The 16,995-nt window shown below is 35.8% G+C and overlaps 1 non-coding gene across 1 annotated transcript; it reads left to right on the top strand.

Moving 5' to 3' along the window:
• The first annotated feature begins 473 nt into the window (after window positions 1-473).
• Window positions 474-581, top strand: LOC148581331 (small nucleolar RNA R71). The gene has a single exon (XR_015898237.1). It is a non-coding gene; the product is annotated as a small nucleolar RNA R71 (small nucleolar RNA).
• The last annotated feature ends 16,414 nt before the right edge of the window (window positions 582-16,995 follow it).

Genomic DNA, 16,995 nt, shown 5'->3' with positions numbered 1-16,995 from the left:
AAGCCTTGTTGAGGCTTTTGATCCTTCCATGAGAAATTTGGATGATTTCTCCATGATGAGTTATAGGTGTTTCCATAAGGTTCACCTAAGTAATTTACCTCTGCTATTGCAGGGTTCTCAGGATCATAAGCTTCTTCTTCAGAAGATGTCTCTTGAGTACTGTTGGATGCAGCTTGCATTCCATGCAGACTCTGAGAGATCATATTGACTTGCTGAGTCAATATTTTATTCTTAGCCAATATGGCATTCAGAGTATCAACCTCAAGAACTCCCTTCTTCATAGGCGTCCCATTATTCACAAGATTCCTTTCAGAAGTGTACATGAACTGGTTATTAGCAACCATGTCAATGAGTTCTTGAGCTTCTGCAGACGTTTTCTTTAGGTGAATAGATCCACCTGCAGAAGTGTCCAGTGACATTTTTGATAGCTCAGATAAACCATCATAGAATATATCCAGGATGGTCCATTCTGAAAGCATGTCAGAAGGATACTTTTTGGTCAACTGTTTGTATCTTTCCCAAGCTTCATAGAGGGATTCACCTTCTTTCTGTCTGAAGGTTTGAACATCAGCTCTAAGCTTGTTCAGCTTTTGAGGAGGAAAGTACTTGGCTAAGAAAGCCGTGACCAGCTTATCCCAAGAGTTCAGGCTGTCTTTGGGTTGAGAATCCAACCATAATCTAGCTCTGTCTCTTACAGCAAAAGGGAAAAGCATGAGCCTGTAGACTTCAGGATCTACTCCATTAGTTTTAACAGTATCACATATCTGCAAGAATTCAGTTAAGAACTGAAAAGGATCTTCAGATGAAAGTCCATGAAACTTGCAGTTCTGCTGCATCAGAGAAACTAATTGAGATTTCAGCTCAAAGTTGTTTGCTCCAATGGCAGGAATGGAGATGCTTCTTCCATGTAAATTGGAATTAGGTGCAATAAAGTCACTAAGCATCTTCCTTACATTATTATTATTTTCGGCTGCCATCTCCTCTTCCTGTTCGAAAATTTCTGAAAGGTTTTCTCTGGATTGTTGTAATTTAGCTTCTCTTAATTTTCTCTTCAGAGTCCTTTCAGGTTCTGGATCTGCTTCCACAAGAATGTTCTTATCCTTGCTCCTGTTCATATGACAAAGAAGAAGGCACAGAAAAATAATAATAATAATGGAGATCCTTTATACCACAGTATAGGGATCCCTGTGTGAGTGGAAGAAGAGGGGGAGACAAAGAATGTAATATAATGGAAGAAACACAACTGTGAGGATGGAAGAGAGGTGAGATTAGATGTTAGGATATGAATGAATAAATAGAATGAGATGGGGGAGGGATAATTTTCGAAAATTATTTTGAAAAAGAGTTAGTGATTTTCGAAAATGGTTTTTGAAAAATGTTAGTAATTTTCGAAAATTTTTGAAATCAAAAATAAAAAATAAAAATAATTAGTTAATTAAAAAGAAATTTTTGAAAAAGAGGGAAGATATTTTCGAAAATTAGAGAGAGAGAGTTAGTTAGGTAGTTTTGAAAAAGTTTAAGAAACAAAAAGTTAGTTAGTTAGTTGAAACAAATTTTGAAAAGATAAGAAGTTAGGAAGTTAGAAAAGATATTTTGAAATCAAATTTTTGACAAAGATAAGATAAGAAGATATTTTGAAAAGATATGATAGAAATTAGTTTTTTTTTTTTTGAAAAAGATTTGATTTTTAAAATCTCAATTAATGACTTGATTCATAAGAAATCACAAGATATGATTCTAGAACTTAAAGTTTGAATCTTTCTTAACAAGCAAGTAACAAACTTCAAATTTTTGAATCAAAACATTAATTGATTATGTTATTTTCGAAAATTTGAGATAAAAATAAGAAAAAGATTTTTGAAAAATATTTTTGGAATTTTCGAAAATAACTAAGAATTTTGAAAAAGATTTGATTTTTGAAAAAGATTTTGAAAAAGATAAGATTTTCAAATTGAAAATTTGATTTGACTCATGAGAAACAATTTGATTTTAAAAATTTTTGAAAAAGTCAACTCAAATTTTCGAATTTGATGAGAGAAAAAGGGAAAGATATATATATATATATATATATATATATATATATATATATTTTTTGAATTTTTATGATGCAAGAGAAAAACAAGAAAAGACACAAAACAAAAAATCATCAAGATCAAACAAGAAGACTTACCAAGAACAACTTGAAGATTATGAAGAACACAATGAATGCATGATATTTTCGAAAAATGCAAGATGCATATGCAAGTGACACCAAACTTATAACATGACCCAAGACTCAAACAAGAAACATGAAATATTTTTTATTTTTATGATTTTCTAAATTTTTTTTTTTTTGGATTTTTTTTCGAAAATTAATTGAAAAAGGAAAATAAGGATTCCAAAATTTTTAACATGAATTCCAGGAATCTTGCATTCTTAGTCTAAAGCTTCAGTCCAGGAATTAGACATGGCTCACTAGCCAGCCAAGCTTTCAAAGAAAGCTCCAGTCCAAAACACTAGACATGGCCAATGGCCAGCCAAGCTTCAGCATTTAACACGAGAGTATATTGCTCTTGATAACAAATTGCAAGCCTCAGTCCAAATAAATTTAGACATGGCTTTACAGCCAGCCAGGCTTTACATGCTTCATGAAACACTAGAATTCATTCTTAAAAATTTTGAATAAAAAAAAATTTTTTTTTGAAAGCATTTTTATTATTTTCGAAAACAGATGAGAAAATTTTAGAAATATTTTTGAAAAATTTTTGAAAAGAAAATAAAAAAGAAAATTACCTAATCTGAGCAACAAGATGAACCGTCAGTTGTCCAAACTCAAACAATCCCCGGCAACGGCGCCAAAAACTTGGTGCACGAAATTGTGATGTCCAGGCTCGAACAATCCCTGGCAACGTGAGCAACTTGGTGCTCTGATCTCAATACATAATTGTCACAACTTCGATACAACTAACCAGCAAGTGCACTGGGTCGTCCAAGTAATACCTTACGTGAGTAAGGGTCGAATCCCACGGAGATTGTTGGTATGAAGCAAGCTATGGTCACCTTGTAAATCTCAGTCAGGCAGATATAAATTGATAATGGTGTTTTCGAATAATAACTAATAGAATAGGGATAGAGATACTTATGTAATTCATTGGTAGGAATTTCAGATAAGCGAATGGAGATGCTTTTCGTTCCTCTGAACCTCTGCTTTCCTGCTATCTTCATCCAGTCAGTCTTACTCCTTTCCATGGCTGGCTTTATGTGATACATCACCACTGTCAATGGTTACTTTCGGTCATCTCTCGGGAAAATGATCCAATGCCCTGTCACGGCACGGCTAATCGTCTGGAGGCATCACCCTTGCCAATGGCTTCATCTTATCCTCTCAGTGAATAATATGCTCACGCACCCTGTCACGGCACGGCTATTCATCTGTCGGTTCTCGATCATGCTGGAATAGGATTTACTATCCTTTTGCGTCTGTCACTAACGCCCTGCAATCGCGAGTTAGGAGCTCGTCACAGTCATTCAATCATTGAATCCTACTCAGAATACCACAGACAAGGTTTAGACCTTTCGGATTCTCTTGAATGCTGCCATCATTCTAGCTTACGCCACGAAGATTCTGGTTGGGAGATCTAAGAGATATTCATTCTAGCTTATTTCATGTAGAACGGAAGTGTTTGTCAGGCACGCGTTCATAAGGGAGAAGGATGATGAGCGTCACACATAATCATCACCTTCATCACGTTCTTGGGTGCGAATGGATATCTTAGAAGCGAAAGAAGATGAATTCAATAGAAAACAGTAGTACTTTGCATTAATCTTTGAGGAACAGCAGAGCTCCACACCTTAATCTATGGAGTGTAGAAACTCTACCGTTGAAAATACATAAGTGAAAGGTCCAGGCATGGCCGAGATGGCCAGCCCCCTATTGTGATCTAAGATAGCATACAACTGATCAAAGATACCTAATACAATAGTAAAAGGTCCTATTTATAATAAACTAGTCACTAGGGTTTACATGAGTAAGTAATTGATGCATAAATCCACTTCCGGGGCCCACTTGGTGTGTGGTTGGGCTGAGCTTAAGTGTTGCACGTGCAGAGGCCATTTGTGAAGTTGAACGCCAGTATTTGTGCCAGTTTGGGCGTTCAACTCTGGTTTTGGCTCCTTTTCTGACGCTGGATGCCAGATTTGGGCAGAGAGCTGGCGTTGAACGCCAGTTTACGTCGTCTATTCTTGGCCAAAGTATGGACTATTATATATTGTTGGAAAGACCTGGATGTCTACTTTCCAACGTAATTGGAAGCGCACCATTTTGAGTTCTGTAGCTCCAGAAAATCCACTTTGAGTGCAGGGAGGTCAGAATCCAACAGCATCAGCAGTCCTTCTTCAACCTTTGAATCTGATTTCTGCTCAAGTCCCTCAATTTCAGCCAGAAAATACCTGAAATTATAGAAAAACACACAAACTCATAGTAAAGTCCAGAAATGTGAATTTAGCATAAAAACTAATGAAAACATCCCTAAAAGTAACTAGATCCTACTAAAAACATACTAAAAACAATGCCAAAAAGCGTATAAATTATCCGCTCATCAAGAGGTCCGACACATAACTCGAAAATCAAATGCCCGAGCAGATGCTCTCTCCAAATTAGCCAGCACCAAGCCAGGGGGCAATAATAGAAGCTTCATCCAGGAAACTTTTCACACACCATCAGTATCAAGGGGAGAGGACAACTCATATATAATGGTTATATCCAACCAAAATTTAGGATAGATGACCCCTATTAATCAATTACCTTAAATTTGATATTATTCTTGAAGACAAAAAATGAGGCTCAAAGACTCATAAGGGGAGCTTAAAATTATACCTTGGTTCACAATGTTCTATACAAAAGAGGGATATCAACACATCTCCTAAAGTATGTCCTGACCTCTAATACGAAGGAGGTCCTAGAGGAAGTACATAAATAGCATATGTGGGAACCACTTGGGAGTCTGGTCACTAGCCAAGAAGGTATCTGGGTAGACTTCTTTTGGCCGACCTTACAAAGAGAAGTGGCTGAGTTCATTAAAAAATGTCAGCCTTACCAAAAGCATACCAACTTCCATGTTGCGCCTCTCGAAGAGCTTATCAACGTCACCTCACTATGGCCATTTGTAAAGTTAGGACTCGATCTCTTTGGACCATTTTCTCAAGATCCAGGGGAAGTAAAATACCTCATAGTCGGGATCAACTATTTTACTAAGTGGATCAAGATGGAACCATTAGCAACCATCACGAGCCAAAGAAGTCAAAAGTTTCTCTACAAGAACATTGTCACAAGGTCTGGAGTTTCCCACTCCATCACCACGAATAATGGAACTCAATTTATCGACTTGACCTTCAGGAATTTGGTGCCCGACCTCAAGATAAAGCACAAATTCACGTCGTTAGAACACCCTCAGGCTAATGGACAAGCCAAATCTGCAAACAAAGTCATACTAGCCGGGTTTAAACGCCGACTACAAGACGCAAAAGGATCATAGGTAGACGAGCTTCCTCAAGTTTTATAGGAATATCGGGCAACTCCTCATTCCACAACAGGGGAGTCAAATTTTCGACTTGCTTACGGAATGGTAGCCATAATTCTTATAGAAATCACTGAAGAATCACCAAAGGTTATATTCTACAATGAAGAGGTCAATACCCAAGCAGGAAAGCACAAAAGGAAGAGCCTAACCTCCTCCCAGAAGTCTGAGAATAAGCTCGAATCAAAGAGGAAGTAGGAAGAGGACGGACCACAACACTGTCTGAGGTGGAAAGAGGTGGAATTAGCCGAGACAGCGGGACGGGTATAATCTTTCGCGAAGCTGACACGCCCGAGTCTAACTTTGAGGGAGAAGACCAGGCAAAAGTGTCACAAGCTTTCTTTAGTTGAATGCCCCGAGCCACAACATTTTTTCTAGTGGCACGAAGTGTCTTCTTAGCAGCATATTTAGGAGTCATTCTTTCTGTAACACCAAAGTAAAAACACATTGGTCATCAATACAAACTTACAACAAAATTTCATAAGCAAAAGGTAAGAGAGCTACTTAGCTCAGACCGAAGTTGACTAGGATCCCCTAAAAAAATTTTAGTGTCCAAATAAGGAGCCCGACTCCAACACTCTTGAAACAAGCCCACTACACTCTTCTCAAACTCATCTAAATTATCTATATTATACTTGGCCATCACTGGTTTCTCCTCCCAATACAATGGAAAACAAGGTTCATTGTTCTCGCTATGGAAGAAAGGTCGGGCATTCTCGACAGTCCTGACTTTGAAAAAGTAATTTTTGAAATCATGAAAGGACTCGTAAAAAATAGAGAAGACTTTCCTCCCCTGGACATCCCGGAAAAAAATCCAACCTAATTTTTTAGAAGAACTAAAAAGTTTGGTCAGTACAAAGAGGTAGAAGAACACTTTCAGGGAAGGTTGAACATCCAGTTCCCGACAAAGGAGCTGGTATATTTTCAGAAATACCCACGAATTAGGGTGTAGTTAGGTAGGGGCAACATTAATCTCAAAGTCAAAAAAGGAAGCCTAACATCTAGTTTAGTGAAAAAGCAATCATAGGCGTAAAAGAAAGGGCGTTCCGACCTATCCAATGAGGGAAAACATACCCTCTCCTCGGAATCAACTACCAGTATTTCATAATTTCTCTCATCTTCCTGACTTTCACACAACCTATGATCCCTACAAAATGTCTCAACATACTTTCTATCAATAATAGAAACGGGAGTAAGAACAGAAGTATCTACCCAGGTCAGATGAGAAGGGACTTTGGTATACATGTTGTGAATAATAAAGTGAGACATAAAAGCTATACCTACTAGTACAACAAAATAAAGAAGTTATCATAAAGAAGTCGGATACCAAACAAAGGAAAACGGATTTTCGAAAAACAGTGTGCAAAAAATAATTTCGAAAGATTTTTACAAACAAATACAAGAATTAGAAATTAAGTCACTTTTAAACTAGCAAAAGCAACACCATTTGGGAAAAACGCAATTATAGTTCATAGCAACAACCAGCGGCTGTAAACCTCGAGTGATTAGTGAATAATTAGTTAATAAGTTAATTATTAATCAAGAAAATTAGAAAATAGAATTTTGTAGTTTAGTATGATAGAGCTAATTAAAACGAAAATTTTGACACTAATTTTAAAGAATTTAGCCCAAGATTGAGCCAAACCGGGCGAACTAGACCCGTATTGGGCCCAAGGCCCAACCCAACACATAAAAGTCAATGAGCTTCAGCTCATTTACTCTCGATGCAAGCCAAGCACGCTGCAAGGGCAGCAAAAGGGAAGAACACCTTCCAAAATCCACAAAACCCTCACTTGATAATTAAATCCACATAACTTTTGATCCGGAACTCCGATTGACGAGCCGTCAGTAGCCATGCGTTCATCTCGAAATTCTCTACAAAGCCCACAAGATTATTTGAAAGGTAAGTCACGTTTTATCACCAGTCTTCCAGCCTTTTAATTTCGAATTTATTGGGTAAAGATGTTGAGATTTTGTGTAATTCTGGTGTTTATGTTCAAATTAACTTGCAAGGATTGATGGGCTTGGTCCGTTGGATCCATGGGTATGATAAAAATTCGTAACCCTAGTGGAATTCATTGAGTACATGTGTTTGGGTTTTGAGTTTGTATGTGTGGATGTTAATGTGTATTAGGTAATGTATATGTAAGTGGTTTGGAGCTTAATTGAGGTCTTGGAAAGCTTGGAGTGAATTTTGGTGCTGGAAAATCCATTTGGGAGGTGTTGAGCCTGGAAGATTGAGGGAAAAGTGAATTGGGAGTGTTCCGGGTTTTATCGAGAAATCGGCCAAGGTATGGTTTAGGCTTCATGTATTTAATGTATAATATTTTGTGAAAACTTAGGTTAGTTGACTATAAGATAGGAATGATTGTATGTGTATGTTAAATTGTTTAGTGCCTTGAGAACAATTGTGAATTTATTTGGGAGTTGATTGTTGTTTGATAGTGGAGATGAAGGTTGGAATGATTAAGGGTGTTGAATGTTTAGTAATTGTGACTTGGATTGATGATATATGTTGAGCATGTGTTGATAACTATGAACCAAGTTGAGTATGGGTTTGTTGTTTAATATTGAGAATGGAAATTTGGATGTTAAATGATAATTTAATGTTGATTGATAAATTGATAATAATGAATATGTATAGATGATGGATGGTTGGTGGTCTTCTTGATATGATTATGAAGTTATGCATGAGAATTGTTTAGAATTGAGGTGCGATGGATGATGGAAGGGTGTAGAGCTGTGTTGTTGTGATATTTCAAGTGTTGGAACTAATTTTAAATGTAAGAGGATTGATATTGAATGGTGAATTAATGAAAATAAAGGTTTGAAGGTTTTTGTGTAAACTTAATTTTTGGTCGAAGTTCAGTGAGTCATAACTTGGCTTCCAAACTCCCAAATTATTTCAAACTTCTTTCATATGCAAATTGGGTCCGTGGAGTTTATGCCGTTTGAAGAACGGATAAAAAATGTTTTTAGACGAAAAAGTTATGTGCGTCGAAAGTTTGAAGTGCAAAATTGAAAATTCTGCAGCATTCAGCATTTTTGCTATTCTGCATAACTCGCGTACACGACTGCACGTGACGCAACCAACCTATTAGGATTGGGTATCTCACGTAGGTGAGCAGGGTGCTTGCGTACGCGGGCATAGAAAATTGTACTCCCACGCGCACGCATGATGTTTCAAAAATGCACTCCCAGGCGTACGCGTGGCCCCTGTTTCAGCAAAAATGGATTTTGTATTTTAAAGCTCAAATTCGAACCTCTAAACTTCTATGTTCATTCCTTTAGCCCTAGATTTATTAGTAAACCTAGTAATAGGAGGAAGTTAGGAAATTGTGGTAACTTGGAGAGGAAGAAATATTTTTAAAAAGGTAATAAGTAGTTAGAGAGGATGGTACTTGATTAATAAGGATGATGAAAACTGCATATAAGGCAATTAAGAGAGAGTAAAGTAACATTGAGAAAGATGTGATGAGCTATGGATTATTATTGAGAATGAGAAATGATTGAATATATTGAGCTTGGGGTGTTGTCTTCCTCATATCAGTTTGGGGTGTTGTCTCCCCATGTCAGCCGAGAATTTTTTCCGTGAATATTATTGAGCTTGGGGTGTTGTCTCCCCCATGTCAGCTTGGGGTGTTGTCTCCCCATGTCAGCTTGGGATTTGTCCCATGATAATATTGAGTTTGGGGTATTGTTTTCCCCTTGTCAGCTTGGGATCCTGTCCATGGTTATCATTGAGCTTAGGGTGTTGATTCTCCCATGTCAGCTTGGAATTTTTTCCATGGTTAATTTCCACAATTAGTTACCAGGACATGTCGGGCTGGCTACGTAACCGACAGTTGATATCAACAGCCATAGGACAGGCATACATCATGTGCATATTGTATGATTTGGTTGCTTGTGAACTATGTGGGTTTGCCTACGTGATTATAATATGTTATTTGTTATAGTTGCTATCTGTATTACTTGTGAACCACTTGTATTTGCCTTGTTTTGCTTGTTTGTCTGTGCAACTCATAGGAGACGGAGGAATGAAGAAAAGGTGGAAAAGATTAGTGTGCAGGTTAAGTTGGTTAGGTTGAGAACCTTTAGACGACCACCCTAATTCATGGTTTCTGTTTTTAGTTTCTTAAGTTTTATATCTGAGTGTCGGCGTTCTAGGATTGCCTCTGGCATTCCCAAGACCTTATATCTTATATGTGTGGCACCTTTACCATACTGAGAACCTCTGACTCTCACTCCATACTGTATTATTATTTTTCAGATGCAGGTCGAGAGGCTCATCTGTAGGTGTCTGGACATCTGTAGAGCGGTTTTCTGGGTTTTATTTTGATGTATAGTTATGTTTATATATGTACTTAACTCTCTGAATTGCTACTTTATTTTGTACCTCTTAGAGGTTTAAGGAGAATTAGGGTTTATCTTTGTATTTTAGTTTTTGGGATACGTATATATGTATGTAAATATTTCTCTGGCCAGCCTTAGCTTCGCAGGCTGAGTTAGGAACTTGTTATTTTGTATTCTTGACTCTCTACTCTTACTTTCTATATATTTAGGTTTATGAACCTTAGTTTTCTTCGTACGCAAGTCTTTCGTTTACCTGAGTATTACGACTTTTGTTTTAAACTTTTCTTCACAGGCTCTTCGATATGAATTCCTTTCAGCTATTATTATTATTATTATTATTATTATTATTATTATTATTATTATTATTATTATTATTATTATTATTATTATTATTATTATTATTATTATACATTTTTACTTTTAGAGGTCGTAATTCCTTGCCACCTCAACTTTATGACTTAAGCATTAGACTCCGTGTGGTAGGGTGTTACAGCGACAGTTTTAAAGAAATTTCAAGACACAACAAGCATCGACAATAAAAAAGGGAAAGCAAAAGTCTCCGTCAACATTTTAAAATCATTACTCAAGATATCATTCAAAACAAAGAAATACAAGTGCCACCCAGAAACATTGAAAATGAAAAACAATGAAAATAGGCGAGAGCACCAACCATGATAAAACGCAGAGATAAAGGGGCATGTCAAACAGCAAAAAACTCAAATGCTCCTCTCCGAAAAGCAAAATGAGATCTTCATAGGATCCAAGATGAAAAAATCTTATACCAGAAAGACGTAAGAACAAAAGAAGAAGAGTAAAGGGTACGAAGCAAAGAGAGTGATTTCAAAAATAGAAAAGAAAGAAGAAGAAAGGCGCGGAGGTTTTATAAGAAACAAGGGGCAAAAAAGAAATATCGCACCCCTATTTAAAGCCACGCGCGAATTCCCAAGAAACTTCCACATAACATTTGCCACGACATTAAAGTAGCAACATTTCAAAAATTTGACACACGTCGAGTACCCGACCTCATGAAGGCGGCGTACCCGACACAGGAAACAGTAACCACAGATACTTGAACCAGACCTCATAAAAGCTCAAATTTAAGCAGGGGCACTATTCATACCCTATCCAAAAATAAAGTCAGGCCCATTAAGGATAAAGGCCCATCAAGGGTGACCTCTTCCACTTACACGACCTCCTAAGAGGTCGGACACGATAAGAAGGTCCTGTTTTACTTATCCAAATAAGTAAACTGCCTTCCCAAATCTCTCCTACTATCTCTATCTCCACTAAAAGATGGATTCTAACAAACTCTCAAGATAAAGGGAATGGTTATCCACTAACAAAGGTGGAACTACCCAAAAGGTGATTATCGACTCTACTATTGTAACACCTTACCATACTTAATCTTATGCTTAAGTCATAAGACTGAGATAGTAAGGTATTACGACCTCTAAAAATAAAAAAATATATATAATAATAGAGAAAGGGATACTTAACAAGGAGCCTTGAAAAACGAGTAAAACAAAGTCGCAAAATTTAAAAGCGCAACCCTCAGAAAACGTGGTTACTTGCGTTAAAAGAAAACTAAAGTTCATTAACATCTATGTACAGATGATACGAGTAGAGGGCCAAGAACACAGCATAACTAGCTCCTGACTCAGCCTGCGAAGTCAAGGCTGGCCGGAGAATATATATATATAGTAACAACCCAAAAGAGCATGTTCAAAACCCTATTTCTCCATCAAACCTCTAAGAGGTACATAAACAAAGTATTCTTACATACAAGAGGAGAAACTATACATATATATACATCAAGATAATAAAAGGAGACCCCAAAATAAACCACTTCGCCGCAAAACCTTCAAACGCCTAACGAGGAGCCGCTCGACCTGCATCTGAAAACAACAACACACCCGGTTCTCAGCATGGTAAAGGTGCCACGCGTATAATAAATAAGGTCCTGGAAATGCCAGAGGCAATCCTAGAACTCCGTCATACGATTATAAAACTTAGTTTCTAAGCAAAACCATCATTAGGGGTAGGTGACCTAAGCTATTCTTATACTTACTCAAATTCAAACCTAACATAACCACCAACCTTTTTCACCCTTCCTCCGTTCCTTCGTCATCCATAAATCATGCAGAGACAAGCAACCAAACAAGTTCATGCACAAGTAAAAAGCAGATAGTGCAAATAGCAAGTATAGCAAGTAGAAGAATATATATTTTTAATTAGGCAATCTCAAATAATGCATAGCAGTCAAAGCAAACAAATGCACATGATGCATGCCTGTCCTATGGATGATGATATCATCTGTCGGTTATATAGCCAACCTGACATGTCCTGGTAGCTAACCATGGACTGAAACACCCATGCAGAGCAAGTGGGTTTGAGCTACAACCCCCTTACTACTACCCGCTTAACCCAGAGCCAGTGGAATAACCACTACTGCGGCTACTACCCAGGCGGGTGTTTAAAAGCTCAACTTGGAGCAAGTGGAAGATCCACTACTGCTGCTACTACCCAGGCATCACAAACATACATTTATTTAAGTCAAGCATGATCATTATCAATTCTCAAACATTAACTTGGAGCAAGCGGGACGAACCACCATCCTTACTACTACCCAGGTATCTCAAACATACATTCATTCCCAAATCTCATCATTATCATCGTCATTTCCTTACATTAGTTCTTTATAGTCATAGCTTAGCCTAATCTCATACATACTTCTCATATCATTACAATTTGTACCTAATTCTTCATTTTAAGATTATTACTTCACTCTCAAATTATCACTCTTTTCCTAACTTTAACTAATTACTAAGCTCACTAGAAAAATCTAGGGTTAACAGGGCAGAAATGGAGGTTTAGAAGTTCAAGATCATGTTTAGAACGTAAAAACACAGGTGCTGAAAAACAGGATGTGTGCGTATGCACATATGTGTGCGTGCGCACACTCAAAAGAAAGCAGAACGTGTGCGTGCGCACACATCACTAAGTGTGCATGCGCCTCACCTGTGCTAGCGCCACCAACAGAAGGCCTATCCTGGCGTGTGCGTGCGTACAAGGGCGTGCGTACGCACACTTTATGAAAAATACCAGGTGTGGGTGCGCACAAGGTCGTGCGTACGCACAGGAAAATTTTTGCCTCTATTGGGTGCATGCGCACAGCTGCGTGCGTGGGCACACCTCAGAAAATCTGGTTCTGCTGCAACATTTAAAAATTCAGTTTTTTGCACCCAATTTTCGGCATCCATAACTTCCTCTACAGAATTTAGTTTTTCGCAAACCTTATATCATTTTCAAGCTTTTAAAACCTTCTTTAATTTAAGACAAACCTCACCTTCATCCAAAATCTGTAGGGCAAGTTATGGGCTACCAAAGTTCATCAAAATTCACATTTTACCAAAATATACTAAACCCCATTTTTACCAAAACTCATATTCATGCCCAACATACCAAAATCATCAACACAACTTACTCTTCACCATAACACAACCATTCTTGCAACCCTTGCATGTCCTTAACTCAACAACACCTCATTTCAATCCAACTTTACAAATTTTACTCATAAACTCACAAACTAACATTTTATCTCATATCCACCTATTATCATCATCATAGAATACTTCAACCACCACCACAACATTAATAAAGATAACCATACCAACAAATCCACATAAACACCACTCAATCTCAACCATATCATCACATTGCCATAATCATAAATCCTTCATCCATCATCATTATACTAACATACATATATATTTTCATTCAACCCACATTATCGATTACTCAATCCATGCCCACATCAACTCATCCATCAATACCATAAAAACTAATCATTTAACACAATTAATCATTTCAACTTATCCTATAGTTCCCTAGCCTAAGTTTCCATAAAACCTTATATATTAAACGCGCGAAACCTAAACCATACCTTGGCCGATTTTCGCGTATAACCCGAGACACCTCCACAAAGCAAGCTTTCAAGCCTTCCTTGCCACAATTCAGCTTCTCAAGTTTCCAATTAAGCCTCTAGTATATTCAATTCTTACTCCATCTCACATATACTCATACACCTAACCCAATTGTCATAAATACACATACCCAATTTAATTTCCAACTAACTAAATCAAAGAATTAACTAGGGGTTAATGATCCTTACCGTACCCAAGTGCCAAATAAACAAGAGTGAGCATCTTTCTCAAGCTAATCGGGTCTTATAACATAAAAAGACCAAAATCTCAACACTCACATACATAATTTTTGAAAATCAATAGGGCAGAAAAACTGAATTTAGAGAGAAGCTTGCCAATAAAATTGATCCGATAGAAACGTAGAGCTCGACGCGCTGGATGCGTGGCTGCAAACGGTGCTCGGATGAAGAAGTTACGGTGGTTTGAATGAGGATGGAGGGTTTAGCTTCTCACCTTCTTCTCCCCTTGCTCTGGAACGAAAATGGGGAAATGAATGGAAATGTTATGAGCTGAAGCTCATAATTGGTGAGTGGGTAATGGACCTTGGGTCCATTTTGGGCCCGGTTTGTTCGATTCGACCCGTTCGGTCCAATTTTGAGCCAAATTCTTTGAAATTGGTGTCAAAATTCTCGTTTTGAAGAGCTCTCTCCTATTTTAATATTAGATTTATATTTTTAATTTTTCTTATTAAAATTTAATTTATTGACTAATTATTTACCGATTTTAGCGGAGTTTACAACTATAAATACACTGACACTCCTCAGGTATATTTATGTTCTAACCTACTAAAAACCTACTTAAAGCCCTTGCTAACTTAAGTATCAGAGTCTCTTGTAGGTACCACCCCCACCTGCTCACGTAGAACTCGAACGGCGGCACCTCGACACAAGAACAAGTTGGATGCTATCTTACAAGGAGTCTGGACTTCACGTTCAAGCCCAAGTCACCATTTCAAGTAACAATCGCAACAGTACTCATATCTTTAGTAAAAATATTATATATACATAAAAGTTTAGATACTAAATTAATTATTTAATAAATTGTGTATAAATATTGTTTAACTCATTTTAAAGTCTAAACTATACTTCTAACTTGATTTTTTTTTTACTTTGGGTACTTATATAAATGACACTATTTTTATATAAATAACTCATTTTACAAGTACTCAAAATAAAAAAAAATTAAGTTAGAAGTATAATTTAGACTTTAAAATGAGTTAAACAATATTTTTACATAATTGCTTAAATAATTAATTTATATCTAACTTTTATGTATATATAATATTTTTACTAAAATATGAGTACTAACAGTATAAGAATAATAAAAAGAATAACAAAAATCTCTACAATAAAGAGTGCAAAGATTACCAAATTAAAAACATTAAGAGAAAAAAAACTAACTAAACTAACTAACAAAATCAAAATACCTAAACTGTTAACTAAATTAATAAAGTCTAAACAACTAAACTAATTATTTACTTAAAATACAAAAAAAAAATTAATCTGAAAATCCAAAGCACCAGCTATGTGCCAAGTGTCATTTAGTTTGTTGATGTTTCTGTCGCGTTCATATTGTCGGGGCTGTGTGTACTTCAGGAACTCCAATTTAAATGGTTATAAAGTATGAAAATAGTAAAACAATTGAAATAAACACAAATTCAATTATGAGCACATTTCGGATACTGAGTCACCAATTCGCGCATTGTGCCTCGAGTACTGAGCTCATACTCTATTTTTGCATGTATCTCAGGTACTCAGTACCCATTTAACTCTTCTGACACATATTAATGTTTCAGTATTCGAAATGTGTTTAATTTTTGGAATCTCCTCAATAACGGAGATGTGACCAATTGTATATTTATGTAATTACATTGTACTTTATGTATTTTCGTAAATTTTATATTTATTTAATTTAAATAAAAAAATCCTCCTTTTATTCTGTGTATCTCTTTTGCCATAAACCAAAAGGCCGGAGATTCTTTTAAATAAATAAATAAATATTTTATTTATCGAAATAGATAATTTGTAGCCTTTTTACCAATGCATCTTATATCCTATTTCGTTTACAGTGAAATGAATTATTACTATACGTAGTTTGTTTATACTGTAAACGAAATAAGTCACAAAACGACGTGGCCGTATCATATTTGTACACGTAGTGTGTAACACTCTTATTTCATTTACAGTATAAACGAAATATGTGCAATATTAATTCGTTTATACTTTAAACAAAATAAGACTGGACGACGCCTATATATAATATTTTGTTCACAGTGACTGTTTGTATCTTAAACCATCCATTTCTTCAACTTTTTTCCACTTTTACCCTTCTCTAATCAAATTTACGACTTACTTCAAGATTATAACGAGCACCGATAATCACGATGCAGACATCAACCAACTGAACACGACATGGCACATTGTAGAAGCAGCCAACTTTGAGGTTGGTGTTGTTCTTCGTTTTATGTTTATGTTAAAACATAAATATGTTGCCATAATTAAAGTACTTTTACAGAAATAGTATGTAGTACATGTTAGGCATATGAATATATTGTTAAGAATGGTTTAAAGAATATTGTGTGGTATTAAGCATATTTTAACATGGATTTAGTAGTTAAATGTTTATTTAGAGTTGTTTTTCTTTAATGTAGGTTATTAAGCATATTTTGATGATTTTAGTTATTAAAATAGGGTTATTAAAAATTTTGGTAAACTAATTACGTAAGAAGATGTGAATGTTTTTATTTAGTCAATATTTAAGTAATTGATTTTTCAATTTAAATTTGTTAAGACTTAAATTAAGTTATTAAATTAATAGTGTATTTGTTGTTAGTTATTTAAGTAAATGTTTTTATATAACCTAACTTATGAATGAGATGGGAAATGAATATTGTTATTAATTATTTAATTAATTAATTTTATTTACATTAAATTATATACACGTTTATTAATTTGGTTATGATTTTTTATTTAAATATTTTTATTTAAATTAAATTAAACAGACGTTTATTAATTTAATTTTTCATTACTTAAGTAAATGTTTTTATTTAAATGAATTTACAATGTAGATGTATGTAATTATTTGTTAAATTAGTTTACTTATAA

This window comes from Arachis ipaensis, chromosome B10, assembly GCF_059453495.1.
Source record: "Arachis ipaensis isolate K30076 ecotype BB chromosome B10, ASM5945349v1, whole genome shotgun sequence".
Taxonomy (NCBI): domain Eukaryota; kingdom Viridiplantae; phylum Streptophyta; class Magnoliopsida; order Fabales; family Fabaceae; genus Arachis; species Arachis ipaensis.
Note: the sequence above shows the minus strand (reverse complement) of the source record. Positions and strands in the feature narration are given on the sequence as shown.